This window comes from Polistes fuscatus, unplaced genomic scaffold, assembly GCF_010416935.1.
Source record: "Polistes fuscatus isolate 324 unplaced genomic scaffold, CU_Pfus_HIC Scaffold12, whole genome shotgun sequence".
In the NCBI taxonomy this organism is placed as follows: Eukaryota; Metazoa; Arthropoda; class Insecta; order Hymenoptera; family Vespidae; genus Polistes; species Polistes fuscatus.
The window spans coordinates 5345633-5362048 of NW_025113020.1; the positions used below are offsets into that span (position 1 = coordinate 5345633).

Consider the following 16416-nt stretch of genomic DNA (forward strand, 5'->3'; position numbering starts at 1 on the left):
TTGTCGATACCCAACAATAAGCCCTTTTACCAACACATTCGATAACGTATAATTCAAACTAACACGTCAAGGAAATTGTAGAAGAAACTTTATCGAACACGAGGAAAATAGTCGAACGTAAGAAAAGAGAAAAAAAATAGAAAATACGAAGGGGTGGGGGAAGGGGATGCAAAAAGATTATCGGTGAGGGTTGGACAATTGTTCCGGCGCCTGTTGGCCTTGAAATAATGAACACGGTGGCGCCAGCTTGATTTTTCTACTTTTTTTTTTTCTTACACACTTTCCACCACATTTTTTTACCTCGAAAACTCGTCAAGGGGTCAGGGAGTGTAATTTTCAAAATATCGATTCAATTCAAATCACGTGAATTTCATTTTCAGTTTATAGTCATTGATAAACAAGGTCTCAGATAAATGTTTGTTTTATATATTTAGAAATATGATTTCATCGGATGAGAAAACAAAAAAATGAATTAATGAAAATGAAAAATAAAATATTTGTATACGTGTGAACTAAGATTTAATATTTAACTGTATTTAATATTTTACTTTACTATACTACTTTAATATTTAACTGTATTTATATATACACGATTTTATCTATTTAAACAGAATATATTATACAGTGATATTTGTAAGTTTATGTTTCTCGTTGAAATAGGAAAACGTCTTCCGCATCGATCGGCGAAAACATGTTTGCGAAGAAACGTGAAGCCAGTTCAGTGCTACGAACAAATAATCAGTACCAGGGACAACCAACTATTTCAACTATTTTTATTATTTTCTTTGGTTCTTTTTTTTGTTTTTGTTTTATATCGAATATTCCTACTACGAATTTTCAAAATAATATTTAATTGTATTTAAATTATTGTCGTCATATTATTTTATTATTAACAACTAATTGTGTCATACTGATTTTATAATAATTAGAAAATAAAATAAAAAGTTCACGTAAAAAATATAAAATAAATAATAATAAAAAATAAAAATATAAAATGAAACATACGGTAATCTTTTTTTAATGATATTTTAATACGTTAACAAAATATGATAAAAAAACGATATCCCGAATACAGGTTTTTCATTCTACGAATTAGAAATGAATGATAATTACAATAGTAATTAAAATGTAATATTGTCTTTATTATTTTTCATTTTTATCAATTTGTCGTTCTCAACACAGTCAAAGTGAACAATTTTGGTCTGGTTGATGCTAAAAATGTTAGAAATAAAAATGGAACAGCTTCTTACGAAATAAAACAAAAAGAATATGACAGAGAAAGTTAGAATATTCGTTCTAATATTGAACGAGTTGAATATACATCCTTGAACTACTTCAAAGATTTCGTGTAATTGTAAACACCGGGAAAGAACGAAAGAAAAAGACAAAGAAAATTGGTATTAAATCTAAACTCATAACAAAAATCTGTTTTATTTTGTTTTATTTTTTTCTTTTATAGAAATTTGTCAAGCGTATGCAAATGAGATAGAGTTTCTAAAGAAACTAAACTCGTAGTGGGGTACTGTGGTTAGAAAGTAAAGTAAAAAACTTTCTGTAATAAATCAAAAATGATAAGAGATCTATATTATTATTATTATTATTACGTTTAGAGATTGATCTAACATTAAAATGATGTAAAGTATCGAAATAAATGAAAAATTAAAAGTATCCTTTGTACAACATAAAATGGAGGTAATAAAATAGAGGTTAGGTTGTACGACATAAAAGGTTTGTCTTTGTTAAAATATAATATTAATTATTATTATTTCGTTTAAAGATTGATCTAACATTAAAATGATGTAAAGTATCGAAATAAATGAAAAATTAAAAGTGTCCTTTGTACAACATAAAATGGAGGTAATAAAATAGAGGTTAGGTTGTACGACATAAAAGGTTTGTCTTTGTTAAAATAAAATATTAATTATTATTATTTCGTTTAGAGATTGATCTAACATTAAAATGACGTAAAGTATCGAAATAAATGAAAAATTAAAAGTGTCTTTTGTACAACATAAAATGGAGGTTATAAAATATAGGTTAGGTTGTACGACATAAAAGTTTTGTCTTTGTTCAAATAAAATCAAATAAATTCCGATATAATAAAATAAAAAAAATGTTTGAAAAATTATCGAATATCTTGAATCATTAATAATATTTTAATTACGTTAATAAATTATAAGAAAAAAAAAATAAAATCAAATAAACAAATAAACACAGTCCAATATAATAAAATAAAAAAATGTTTGAAAAATTATCGAATATCTTGAATCATTAATAATATTTTAATTACGTTAATAAATTATAAGAAAACAAATAAAATCAACAATTTTGTTAGATGAAAAATGAGAATATTGTTTTACCATGAAAATCGAAAGTAGAAATCATTTCTAATGAAGATAACTAACCAATGGTGGTTATTGTTATAAAATAAAATCCAAAATTCTATCCACGTGTCAACCTTCACTTTGTTATCCAGAATAAGAATATACATTACGTGCGTATTTGCTAGGTGATACACGATAAACGCGATGATTTTTGTACAGTCGACCCTGTCCTACATACGAGTTCTACCTACTTCTACCTATGCATGTGAAACGTGTGTAAAACGTACACACACATACGTAGGTGTTATCCTCCTATGTTAAAAGCAACCGGTAATAAACGTTTCTCCTGTTCACCGTTTCGTTTATCACCATCATCATCGTCATCAACATCATCAACATCATCAAATTCGTGAAATTCAAGCTCATCCGTTCTCTCTTTAATTTTCTATTTCATTGATTACTAATCGCTTGCTAAAAGAACAAAAATAAAACAAACAACAAAAAGATAATAATTAATCTGATTAATCTCTCGAATTCATGTGACTTTAAAATAACGAAACACTTTAAATTTGTGTATCTCAACTTCGATTTCACATCTTATCGGCATTAAAATTAATACGCTTCGAAAGTAATCGAATTTACTTGTTACTTCTTTTTTTGTTTTATATATTTCAACTGGATCATGTAATTAATATTATATATAATTATAGTGATCTGAGTAATATATTACAACTTTCACGTATTACATTATGTAATTATTCAAGTTGATATCATAGAGAAAAAAATTCATTTTTCTCATAGAATGTTCATATATTGGTTTCATTTAGAAAATCAAATCTAATATAACATCGTAAAAATATTTTTACTTCCTTATTTATTTTTTTTTAAATTAAATTTGTTGTAAAAAAAAATAAAAAAGAAAAAATGATGTATAGGAAGAGAACGTATTGGTTTCATTTGAAAATCAAATCTTAAATATTCTTATTTATTGTTTTTTTTTAAATTAAATTTGTCGTAAAAAACAATAAAAAAGAAAATTTGCGTTACACGTATGCCGAGAAGAAAAGAAAAAAATGATTTATCGAAAGAGAATTATTACGAAGGTACGTTCGTTGGTTACGATTTAAACGTATCTGGGAAAACACGTGATAGGCTCGTGCGTGTATAAATACGTACACACACACACACACATACATACATATATCGGTGAAAACAAGAAGTAATAGAAATACAGTAGAGGAAAAAGGAAAAAAAAAAAAAAAGAAATAAAAATATAAGAGAAGAGTGAAGTAGTAAATAGGAGGATCGTTTCGCTTGAGGTAATTCCCCGCAAAGTGAGTAAGTGTCCCTCCTCAATTCTCGTTCGTTCGTTATTATCGTTTTTCAAAAGTTTTATCGTCGATAAAATATGCGACATGTCTTCTTGTTGCTTGGCATGAAAACGAGGGAAGCGCAACCATTAAAAAACAAGAACAAGAAAAAGAACAAGAACAAGAACAAGAACAAGTAGAAAAAAGAACGGAAAAAAAAAATGGAATAGTTCTTTGACGATACCTAATCGCACTTAATTACGAAGAATAATAATAGGAAGGGTCGAGTAAAAGTAAAAGAAGGGGTAAAAAGTGAAACAAGACGAGCCATTCGGACAGGTAGCAAACGCAAAGTTAAAAGGAAAGAATAAAAAAGATATGCGGTATGAAAACGAGAGAGAGAGAGAGAGAGAGGGAGAGAGAGGGGGGGAAAGAAAAAACGAACGAAAAAAAAGAAAAAAAATTGTCGCGACACGTCGCGCTTTTAGACGGGACTTCGAACAACGCGTTCATTATCAATTAAACGCGACACACTCATACAAGCAAAGAGACAGAAACACAATGAGAGAGAGAGAGAGAGAGGGGGGCACACTTTACCCGTAGTAAGAGTTATCGGTTAATTCCTCTTTTTGAAGCTTTTATTTCGAGAGTGCAGTCGGCCAATGCAATGCTTTTTACGTTGCACAGGTCGAGCTGAGCCGATCGATTCTCGAAGCATCGCAAGCACGCGAGAGTGAGTGAGAGAGAGAGAGAGAGAGGGTGAGGAGGGTGAGGAGGAGACACAACCTTCCCTCATCTATTCCCACGTAAATACATACGCGTTTATCTATCCATGTGTGTTACGTTTCTACATGTTTCAATGTATTTGTGCACGTGGTTACGTCCTGTGCATGTGTATGTATGTGTGTATGTGTGTGTATGGGGTACGACGGAGGACGAATAGTAGACTCCTAAGCGAGTAAAGTATCCGCTTGTTATACTCTTCGTGCATTACACCCTCTTTTACGCATTTCTTTTTTATGCACGTGCGCGTCCATCAGCGAGAAACATCGTTTTGCGATTTACTTAATAAGCGAACGAACACCAGGGCTCGTTTTAACGAAATGTAAAATAACAAAAACGTTGCAGCAACGCGAACGCGTATTTTCCCCGTTTCTCGTTCGATGGGATTAATCAAATGTTCGGGGATTGTTTTTTAAAAAGAAAAATAATATAATTGTGTCGTAAAAATTGGAATACATCGTTGGGAAGTTTATCAAGGTCAAATTCGACGTATCATCGATATTAATCGAATGTAACTTTTTTATGTAATATTCTTTTAAGCGTACTCTGGTTTGAAGAAAAAAGTAGAAAAAGAAAAGAGAAAATCGTTAAAGGAAAAATATTCTCTGTCTCTCTCTCTCTCTCTCGTTTAACTTTTATATTTATATCATATGCTATTACTTTCATTTTATGTTGTAACTAAATTCTGAGAAATATTCGAAACGTTTTAACCAGCGTGTATGTGGTGCGCGTGCTCTTATGTACGAGTTTTTTATTTATCGGTTCACGGACTACTACCGTCGTGATAAAAAGTACGAACCAAAGTGACATTCCTATTGTTCAAATTCGTAGTCCTAAAAATATCGACTTTGCCTTTAGTTTTCAACGATCTGAATTGTGTTTCGATACTGACAAAATTTTATATGCTTCTATGCACACGTGTCTCTCTCTTTCTCTCTCTTTCTTTGTATATAAATAAAATTCGTTCAAGTTCACGTAGTTTTTTAACGATTTCACTTGAAATTATTTTTATCTAAAAGTGAATATAACAAAAATTCGTACGGACGACGCGCGACGATGATTCGCATAGGTTGAGTGTGTTTTTTTTTTTTTTTCAATAACATCTTAGAAATAGAGCATCAATTACTGTTTTTAATTTGGTTGTCGATTCAATGCGATTGCTGTACATTTTTTAATTTAATTTGGTGTTCGGGAACTCGATCAAACACGTGAACAATGCACCCAAGCTGACTATGACGCGACTAACTTCACGCTGTTAACTTCATAACGCTGTGCGCGCGCATCGCGAATACCGAGACAAACTTCACGCTGTTAATTTCGTGATCGCTGTGCGCGCGCATCGTAAAAATTCACTCTCATCATTTTTACTCAAACGCGCCGAAAGAAGTCTAACCTCAAAATGAAAAGAAAAAATATTAGATTGGCAACTAAGTGGTCCTTCCTCTTTAAAAGTAGGAATGAAAGAAAGTGAGAAAAACAACGAGAAAATAAATATTGTTGTTTAAAGAAGTTTGAATCAAACGAATCGATTCGAATTCCAAGATGATCACAATACAAAGTAGCGCGTGTGAAACTTTCCAGACAGTTGGATTCTTCTTTTTTTCTCTCTCTCTCATTCATTGGTCGAAAGAGAAAGTTGAGATAAATTTCAAATAATGCGTTTTAATAATATTACTAACGGATGAAAGAAAATAATCGAGAAATGTAATAACGAATAGATTAAAAATGTATCGCGAAAATATTCATTTGGATTCTTACTGCGACAAGTATTTGCTATCAAAAACATTCGCGTGCTATTATATATTATGTATAGATATAAATATATATAGGTATATCAGTTCTGTATGTGGGTATATCACAGAAAATGGAAGTCGCGACGTCTCGACGCTCGGCGTCGTCAACAAATAGTAGTTCGTCTATCATATCTATACACATACATGTACACACACACATTCGCAGAGACGAACACGTAAATAAAAAAGAAAATAAAAATACAAAATTATATGTATACCTTACATAAAATTAAAATTATACATCTAATTTTAACTATATGAGTTATCTTTTGCATTAATTCTTTAACCTTTGGTATAGACTGATTATATTAATAAAAAGTATGCATATAAAAGAAGAAATAAAATTTAAAAAAAAATACTGTGTATATATAAATATAATATAATATACAATTATAATATAGAACATTACGAGATTGGGGTAGTTCTAGTTTTTGTTTAGGTTACGATTGCATTCCTAATAATTGAATTTTGTTACAATTATATTAAATATATGATTTAACTTTTAGTTTAAGAGATTCGTTATACATATATACACAGATACGTACCTTTAGATTACGTATCTCAACATCCTAGATATTCTACACAAGCACACACAATCATACAATCATACATATACCAAAAAATAAACACATATACACATCAAAAATATATGTTCATGTGTTTTTGTTTCTACTACAATATTTACTCGTATGCATATGCATGTGTATACATATAAGTTTTTATACGTTAGGTAGATGTATATATGTGTGTGTTGGTTGGTTTCGTCTGGAAAACGCATCGCGTTACGCGTTTGTAACGCGCTCAAACGTAACGCGCGCGCTCATAAAGAGAGGCGCCTTTCGCAACGCCTCCTCCTCGGCTCATCGTCGATCCTACGGTTTCACTTTGATGCCAAGCGGATAAAACTGTGTCGGAAGGTTACGTGACTCCATCTAAACATTCTTCGTTCAATCTCAAAGCAACCGTCTTAATACCGAACAAATGCGTATTAACCCTTTTCAACTGCGTTTATATTCCTAACCGAGTGAACAACAGATCACATATACACATACATATGTACGTACACGGATAGAGATATGTTCTCTCGCGTGTCGTGTAAAAGGAACGAATCTATTAGACTAGAACGTTCATTAGAATACATTTTTTTTATTTCCCCCACCCCATCTTTCCTCTATCCGATTGACCCAATCTACTTCCTGTTACCTCAAAAAAAAAAATGAAGTAGAGGAAAAAAATGTAATCAAATTTAACCGAAAAATTTGTTCATCAGGATTACGTCGTCGAAATTAGGGTGTCCCAATCCCCCTCCCAGAGGGATCGTTGTTAAGTTTATTTTCTAAATTTTAGAAATTTAATTAGTTTCATTTCTAAATTTTATATCAATGAACAAAAATTAATAAACTTCGCGCAACGTTGTTTTCATAATCTTATTTTCTGTTCTTTCTTCTGCAATTCCGACGATAATAACGGTAGTTATAAATTTTTAGAATTGGAAAAGAGAAGATAACGAATGAAAAGAAAAAAATGATTTGAAAAGAACACTGCCGCGTTATAGTTTTATATTAACCGTTGGTTACGACCGAGTAAACGGAATTTTATGCATATGTTGATAATGACGTCACTCGTGACGTCGCGACACTTTTCTACGATAATAGAAAAAAATAACAAAAAAAAAAGAAAAGGAAAGATTAAAGACTCACCTCGATAAGGTGCCCTTGAGCAAAGGATTCCTGTCGTCATAATATCCGCCGGACGAAGTCATTTTCAAGTAATCCAAGGAACGGGCACGTGGCACTCGGCACTGACACTACGGCACTGCATCACTGTGTCGCGTGATCCGTTAGCCTAGCTTTCCATTCACCGCAGCAGCAACAACAGCAGCAGCAACGACGACGACGACCACAACGACGACGACGACGACGACGACAATGAGGAGGAGGAGGAGGAGGAGGACGTTCGAACGTATCCGCGACGACGCATCGTCGCCAAATTAATCGAAACGAGCCGCGTATGTCCTAAAAGACAGACGACGATGCTTTTCGTCCGCTTCGTCCTCGTCCAAAGTCACGACCGTTGGGGGACGAGGGGCCCGAGGGGCCCGAGGAAAGGGTAGGGGGGTCAACTTATCACGGAAACAAATCAAACGATCCCTTTCGAATGATTTTGTTTTCCCTTCCTCCTCGAACTATTCGATTATTCGTCCAACTTCTCTTGCTGCCAGTTGTTAAACACTGCCACTTTTTAAACACCGACGATTATTTATATTTTTCTTGTCTCTGACGTCACGTATACACTACTACTGTTAGCTGTTACGTCTATCATGATTTTGTTGTTGTTTTTGTAACGTTTAATTATTGTCATCGAACATCGTGGATAGGAACGGAAAAAGAAAGAGCAGTTAACTCGTTTAGAGTAATCGTTCACCAACACGCTCACTTAATTCAAGTTATAGCAATCACTTAGAAACGGAACAACTTTCGGCGTACGAGGAAGATATATGTAGAAGTCTTCTTCTTCTTTTTTCTTCTTTCTTCTTCTTTATTTATTTCTTATACATACCACAAGGTCCGTTCTAGATGCTCGATCACTTTCACGATTTAAAACCAAATTATTTTGTTCTTTTCTGGAACGAGGTAATCACCGGATTGCCGCTTCGTAGATCCCAATACTCCGTTCACGTTGGTGGCACCGTTCTCGCTCCGCGGACGTTAAAGACCTGCATCATGATGATACGCTTGGATTATTCGATTATCTACCTACCTACCTACCTACCTACCTACCTACCTATATCTCTACATAGGTATTTATCTATTTATCTATCTATATCTTTGAGTCATTCTGTGCATCGCGAAGTTCATTGAACGAGAGATACGATTTTGTTCAATTAATGAAGGAAAAATCATTCAACATCAACATTCAACATCATTCAATCATTCAACACCTACCGTGTTGAATGGATGCAAGGATAATGTCAATTTAAATTGGAATAAAAATGAGAATACGTTCGCGATACATTCGAGTCTGCCTTGAATGCGCCGCCATTTTGGATTATCTACTCTACGCGAGGTTTACGCGGGAAGGGAAACATTTGTAACGTTTGACGATTGATCTATATTAACAATTAATTTCTATAATTAATAAAATATTGTATAATATCTTATATTAAAACTTTGATTTATATTTCTTATTGCTTTTAATCTCGTTGCAATTTAACAACTCTGGACTCGTTTAAAATACTTTCAAGGACCAATTCGAAGGTTCGTAACGACTTACTCGTAAAACCAGGAAAACTCGAATCCTTCAAGGATGCAATTACGAAAATATATAATATATTTTTCTATCTTTTTTTTTAAATAAACCATGACGGACACAACAGTGTATGTCGAACAATTCAATTTAATTGTACAATTGAGACAGTTGAAACTTTGAACAGTAGCTCGAATAACTCGAATATAATATGCACTTCTTAGAATATCCAAACGAATGGAAAAAAATATGAGGAATAGAAATAGAAATAGATACTGGCGACGGGTGGGGGTGGGGGGTGGGGGCGGGGGCGGGGGAAGGTAACAGTAGTCTACCTGTAATTTATTATACGAATGCGCATAAGGAATATTATCAGGTAGATGCGCGCGAAATCGTCCGTTACAGCGGTATGTCGTAAGCCATAATTATTCCTTTCTCCTGAGTTTTCAAGACTCGTCTATGCACTTTCACCACCGCTTCTTCTACCCCCCCGAATCGGATATCTGGATTTTTCAAGGAAGATACGATTCGTTTCTCATTATTTCGAAGGTTATTACTGTCTCTTAGAATAATAATAATAATAATAATGGTAATAGAAATTGGAAAAAAACTTCACAGAAACCTGTAAGTTGTACTAAATCCGAATAAAATTAATCACCGTTGTGACTAATATATCTGATCAAAGTTTTCGTAATTAGAATACACAACAAATGATTTTATAATGAATGCTCAAATTATTTTATCAAACATATATTTTCTAAAATCAAATGACTCATGTAAAACCAACAAAATATTCTCAATAGACGGAATAGAAATTATAATAATAATAATACGGAAATATTATAATTAATTAATACGGAAATAATAAATAATTACGGAAAAGAAAGACATAATCAAATCTAATTTATTCAAATAAACTAAGAATCAAAATAAAGCGACACATTATACCATAAAACAACTACTTAACATAAGAATTGATAGACAAAGTGGAAAGTGTAAGACCGACTGTCGAAAGGAAACACACAAACACACAAACACACGAATATACTTGATCACTATTTCTCTATTTCTCTTTCTATTTCTTTCATAGGCTCTGACATTTCCAAATACAATACTACGATTACTCGAATACACGTAGTGCTGAGGAAACGTGCACAAACGGTTTGTTTGTGCATTCTCGAAAGTAAAGGGTTATTTTAGAAATTAGTGAAAAAGTTTTGACCGAAGTTCGGCAAATTTTCTGACACCGTGGTGGTAACATTTGTCGACTGTTAAAAGAGAGAGACAGAGAAAGAGAGTGAGAGGCTACCTTCCGGATTTGATTTCTCGTACGAAGGAAATTCCGGCACGACACAGCACAACACGAAAGCAACAAACCAACCAACGAACCAACCAACCAACCAACCACTCCGAGACTTTTGCGCTCTCAGCTTCGACCGAGCACAAGAGTCGACCGAGTAAAAGCGTTACGCGATTCAAGGACGTCGTACACTGAGAAACTGACACACACACCGATCGTATCTCGAGGAGGTAAAGCTGAGGATCGTTCGTTTACTACTATCTATTTCTTTTTTTCTTTATCTTTTCTGCCTCTTTCCCTTTCTCCAAACCCCCCCTTCCTCTTTCTATCTCACTCCCACTTTTTCAAACAATTGGTGAATTCGGATTGCTAATAAAACAGTAGACGGGATAAGAAAACATCAAAAGTAACTAAACGATAGATTCATTTTGTGTTCAATTCTTCCCATTCGTTTTTTAATCCATTCTTATACCCCCTTTTTATTTTTTACCCCTAATCGTACAACGAACAAGCGTCAGAGTCCCCAATTGCAAACGAAAATTCTTTTATATTGTTGTTCCTTTTTATAAAAGATAGTCAGGATAGAAATAAATCACATAATTTATCTTAATTTTACCCCCCCCCCTTGTCGTTTAAACGTTCAAAATGTCTGTCCGTCTGTCTGTCTGTCTCTTTGTTATTTAAAACAATTGAGAAACAAGAGAAAAAAATATATCCATCGAAGAATAATGTTCGTCGAATACGTTAAACGATGAGAACAAGAAAATGGATGGTGGAATAAGATGGAAAATAAGCGAATGGTACAAAGAATAGCACGCACTGGCATTGAAATCACCAAAAATCTTTCCCTATAATGAGCTAAAAAAAAAAAAAAACAATCGATTCGCGTTATCGAATGTTATCGTGAAATTTTAATTACTACGCCAATGTTATACCTAACTTAATCTGTACATCAAACATGGAGAACGAAAGAAAAGAGAAAGAGAGAGAGAGAGAGAGAAAAATAAAGACAAAGTTTATTGGAAAAAAACATTTCAACGGCAACGAGAAATAGAGTCGTTCGAAGAGGAAAGAAAAAAACAAAAACATAGAAAATAGAAAAGATGAAGAAACAAAAAAGCCCACACACGCACAAACACACACACATTTATACGTACAAATAAATAAATAATAAAGGAAGGGAAAGAGGTGTGCAAAAAAAGAAAAAAAAGGAAACATACGCGAAAAATATATAAAAGTTAATTTTCACGTAAGGATTACGTTTCTCGAAAAATAAGCCAATCCGCGTTAACCGGTTCGATTCCCCACTAAAAGAGACTCGCGAACGAAATCCGTTCGCGGCGCGTTACCAACGCCGTTCCTTTCCCCCCAGTTTCCCCCCTGTTACCTCCCACCACCCTATGACTCCAGGTCTCCTCGCGGACTTCCCCTTCTTTACTTCCCTCCCCCGCTTCCACCATCATCCGTGTGCTAAGCGATACGTGCGCTTACTCTCCACACACACACACACACACACGAACGAACACATATCCACCGTTCGTGCGTAAATATGTCCAGCATTCGTTGCATATGTATGCACATTTATAAGATACACATTCGTATAAATATATATACATATATGTGTGTGTGTATGTGTGTTTTGAGAGCACACGCTTACACGGATCGAACTTGAAGAAGAAGGAGAGACGAGAGAGAGAAAACAAGCTCGAAAGATCTCGAGCTTCTTCGCAAAAGCGACAGATAGCATGCCTCCCTCTCACCTCTTACCCCCCTTCCGCCACCACCCAACCTCCACCACCACCACCACCGCCACACGCTACTTCTACTTCTCTTCCACCACTTCTTTTGCGGCTCCACGCGCGTTTATTTACACGCGCGAGCACGTACACCGAGCGTGCGTGCGAGCGAGTGAGAGAGAAAAAAGCACAGAAAGAGAGAGAGAGAGAGAGAAAAGGGTGGGGGGATAACGCGCGTCGCGAGCTATTTTTCAAAGGCAAGGCACGACACCACGAAGAGACGATGACGATGACGACGACGACGAAGGAAGAAGAAGAAGACGACGACGACGCATCGTTACACACACACACACACACACACAACGAGAACGATCGGCCTCGAAGACGACCGAACCCGCCGCCGACCGTCGTAAGGTGGCGCGCGCGCGCGCGCACACGATTCACCGGATTTCTCGCAGCTACTAACCGCGACTTCATCTTTTTCTCTTTCTCTTTCTCTTTTTATCACTATTCTCTATCTCTCTTTATTCGTGTACACATGTTTTTGGGCGCACGTGTATGCAATATCCGTGATATACGTATTTGATTGCATGTTTATATGTTTGTGTATGTGTATGTGTGTTATGTGTGATCTGATCTGGCTGCTCTCTCTCTCTCTTTCTCTTTCTCTTTTTCTTTCTAATCGTACATGTGTGAGAAGAAAAAATGTTTACACACTTGTGTAGTAGTCGACCTACCGAACGAGAACGATTTAATTTTCCACGAATTCCCCTCTTCTGATCTTGACTTACACATTTTTATGCTCTCTTCCTCCGATTATCGTATATATTTATATGATTTCTTTTTATATTGAATATTTTTATTATTGTTTCCGATGTACGTTGTAATTATTATTGTGCGCGGTTTGATCGAATTTTGAAAAGAGCATTCGATTACGATTTTGTTTTACCGTTATTAGGATTGAGATCAAATTTCGTTTCTTGTTTAGTGAGATAATAATAAACATAGAGAGACGTTATTATCCGCGAGAGAAAATATTCTACTCATTTAAAAGATTGAAGTATTTTCTAAGGCGCGCATTACTGTATTTAATCGATGGAATTTAGAAATCGAGAGATAAGAAATATCTTCGAATCTGATGATGATACAATGGGGGACGTTTTTACGCGTGTTTAGTTTTTTTTCTCTCTGTTTATTTCTTTTTATTTCTTTTCTTTTGTTTTTTGTTTTTTCTTCTTATTTCTCTTTAACACTTTTATGCGTAAATATATCTGTTCGCTAAATAATCCGTATCTCTTAGAACGTCGAGAGTCAAGTTCTCCTAACCTTATCTTTGGCACAAGTACGTGGAAAAGAAATATGTCGTCGCGATATTCTCGAACTCGGGCGTTCAAACGCGATGCCTCGATCGATGATAGGTCGAAGGTGATCGATGGTTTATCTCAGACTCGTTCATTCGTCGTTGAGAACACGCGCTATTATCTTCTCGAAGATGCACATACACACATTTACATATTTATGTATATATATTCGTGCATGGAAACGTGCTATCAAACTTTCAAATATTCTCGCAGCATCTTAAATTCTTTTCCCGGGCTTTTTATCTAATTGCACAGCGCTTTTTCCTTTCGAAATGAAGAAAAGAAATTATAGAAAGAAGAAAAAAGTAAATGAAAATAATATAAGAAAGATACTTTGCACAAATTAGAATAACATTATTGGAAGAAAGTTTATATACTTTCTTATTCGTATTAAATAAAACTTTTGAAATGTAACACAAAAACCGTATTAACGATTTCTCTTATCGTTCGTAAAATAATCGTCGCCATTTATTTAACCATAATACGTTAACGAAATTGAATCCTAAAAATAGTCTCGAGTTAACCAATAAGAAAAGCATGCTTCTAACTTCGTGCATCGTCACATGGTAATCGACGAATCACGCACGTTTCTCGATTGAATCCAATTTTATATTAATATTATATATTAATATTATATAAATATAATCATTAATAATTATATTTATAATAATAATTAATAAATATTTATATTAATATTATATATATTAATATAAAATATTAAATATTATATATTTAATATATAACCAATTTTAGGTTAGAATAGTAAAATAAACGGATTATACAAAAATGCGCTATAGATAGATAAATAAATAAATAAATAAATAAATAAATAAATAAATGAGTAATCTTTAAGTAAACGGATTATACAAAAATGCGCTATAGATAGATAAATAAATAAATAAATAAATAAATAAATAAATGAGTAATCTTATACATTTAATTTTGAAGAAATACTTACGAACACGAAATACTTAAGATATCCAAAGATACGTATACGATATCCATACATAGATATACAGATACACTAAAAAGTAATAAAAAAAGGAAAAGAGAAAGAAAAACAGAGCGAGAGAGAAAAGAAGCAAAAATCATATGTGTGCTAGCTAGCTAGGCTCAATCTGCTTGCGCGTTCTCGTTTAAACAGCCGAAGGAAGAAGTACATACATGATGCATCCATCCACATTGATAAAGCGCACTGAACACAGATGTTACTGACTCGAAATAAGACAAGCGACTATCGAGCAGAAAATCGATGTTAACGCCATGACCCTCAACTTCAAAAGAAATATTTTACAAATTTCTCAAAACTTCTCATTTGCTCGTTCACTGCCCCTCTCTGATTTGTTCCCCTCTCCTGGTATTCTTCTTCATAGTTATTTTTTTCCTTTTAGAGTGGGGGGAAGGAAACGGAAGTGGAAAGCATAGTGATATTTTGGGTAGATAATTAGTAATATTATTCTGAATAAAATAAAATAAAATAAAATAATATTGAAGAGTCCCGTGTAAATATATATATATACATATATATATATATATATATATATATATATAAGGTGCCCTGAAAACCTCCATGCGTTGCTAAGCAGGCTTAAGCAAGGATGTGTATAGTTTACGATATCTTGCTTTCTAAAAAGACATCGATGCGCACGAACGACGCGGCGACGGGTTAGGATCGAATTGGAAAGAGATACTACTACGTCATTGGAAAGACGGAATGAGAGAGAGAGAGAGGAGAGGGGGGTTGAGGAGAGGCAAAGAAAACGGAAAAATAGGAGGCGTATGTAACGTGATTGAAGAAATATCGAACACACGAACTGAAGAATAATTTCGAAGTATGTCTGTCCTTCTGTGTCTCTGTGTACGTATGTATGTATGTGTGCATGCGTTTTACAGAAATACGAATAACACAAAATAGATATGTAGATATAATTCGTATCCTTACTAATAAACTCTTGAAGCGTGTGTCGTATCGTCAGTGAGGGGATAACAGAAAAGAAGAAGAAGAAGCGTAGCCGAACGATTTTCTAGAAGATCTGCTGACGCACGATGTTGTTGCATACATCTGTTTTCTTTTTTTTAATATGTCCCTCGAATATCAGTACTCCATTTCGTTTCCTTCTTCATACATATGTTTTATATACTACCGTATTTCTATATGCGTATGATTTTGTGTGTATATATACACATATATATATACGTGTATGTAGTTTAAATATACATATATGTATTCTCGTACATAAGTCGCGTGTAAACGTACAATAAAGACGGCGCGTGGACGGTCGCGGCTGAACTGATCGTGGGGGCCGAGCCACAGGTGTCATCGCTCGGCAGCTGCCCCCCTCAGCCCCGAATACCAACCCATAGCAGCACCGTATATCCGCAACTAACTCCATCTCTTTCCCTCTCTTTTACCCTTTCTCTCATTCTCTCTCTCTCCTTTCCTCTCATTCTACGCAACATTTAACGAACGCGTGCGCGCAACGGTTTTCTCTATTTTCCGCGAAATTTAAACGCATCACCTGTTACCACCTGCTTCTTCTTCTTCTTCTTTTTCTTATCACCT

At 34.3% G+C, this 16416-nt stretch overlaps 1 long non-coding RNA gene across 2 annotated transcripts in view; it reads right to left on the minus strand.

Moving 5' to 3' along the window:
• Positions 1 to 16175, minus strand: part of LOC122513609 — an 82332-nt gene extending 66157 nt beyond the window's left edge. For both annotated transcript variants that reach the window (XR_006302801.1, XR_006302800.1), the window contains exons 1-2: positions 15796 to 16175; positions 7911 to 8926 (exon numbers count right to left, since the gene is read on the minus strand). This is a non-coding gene — a long non-coding RNA (uncharacterized LOC122513609). The remainder of the gene's footprint in view (positions 1 to 7910; positions 8927 to 15795) is intronic.
• Between the last annotated feature and the right edge of the window lie 241 nt (positions 16176 to 16416).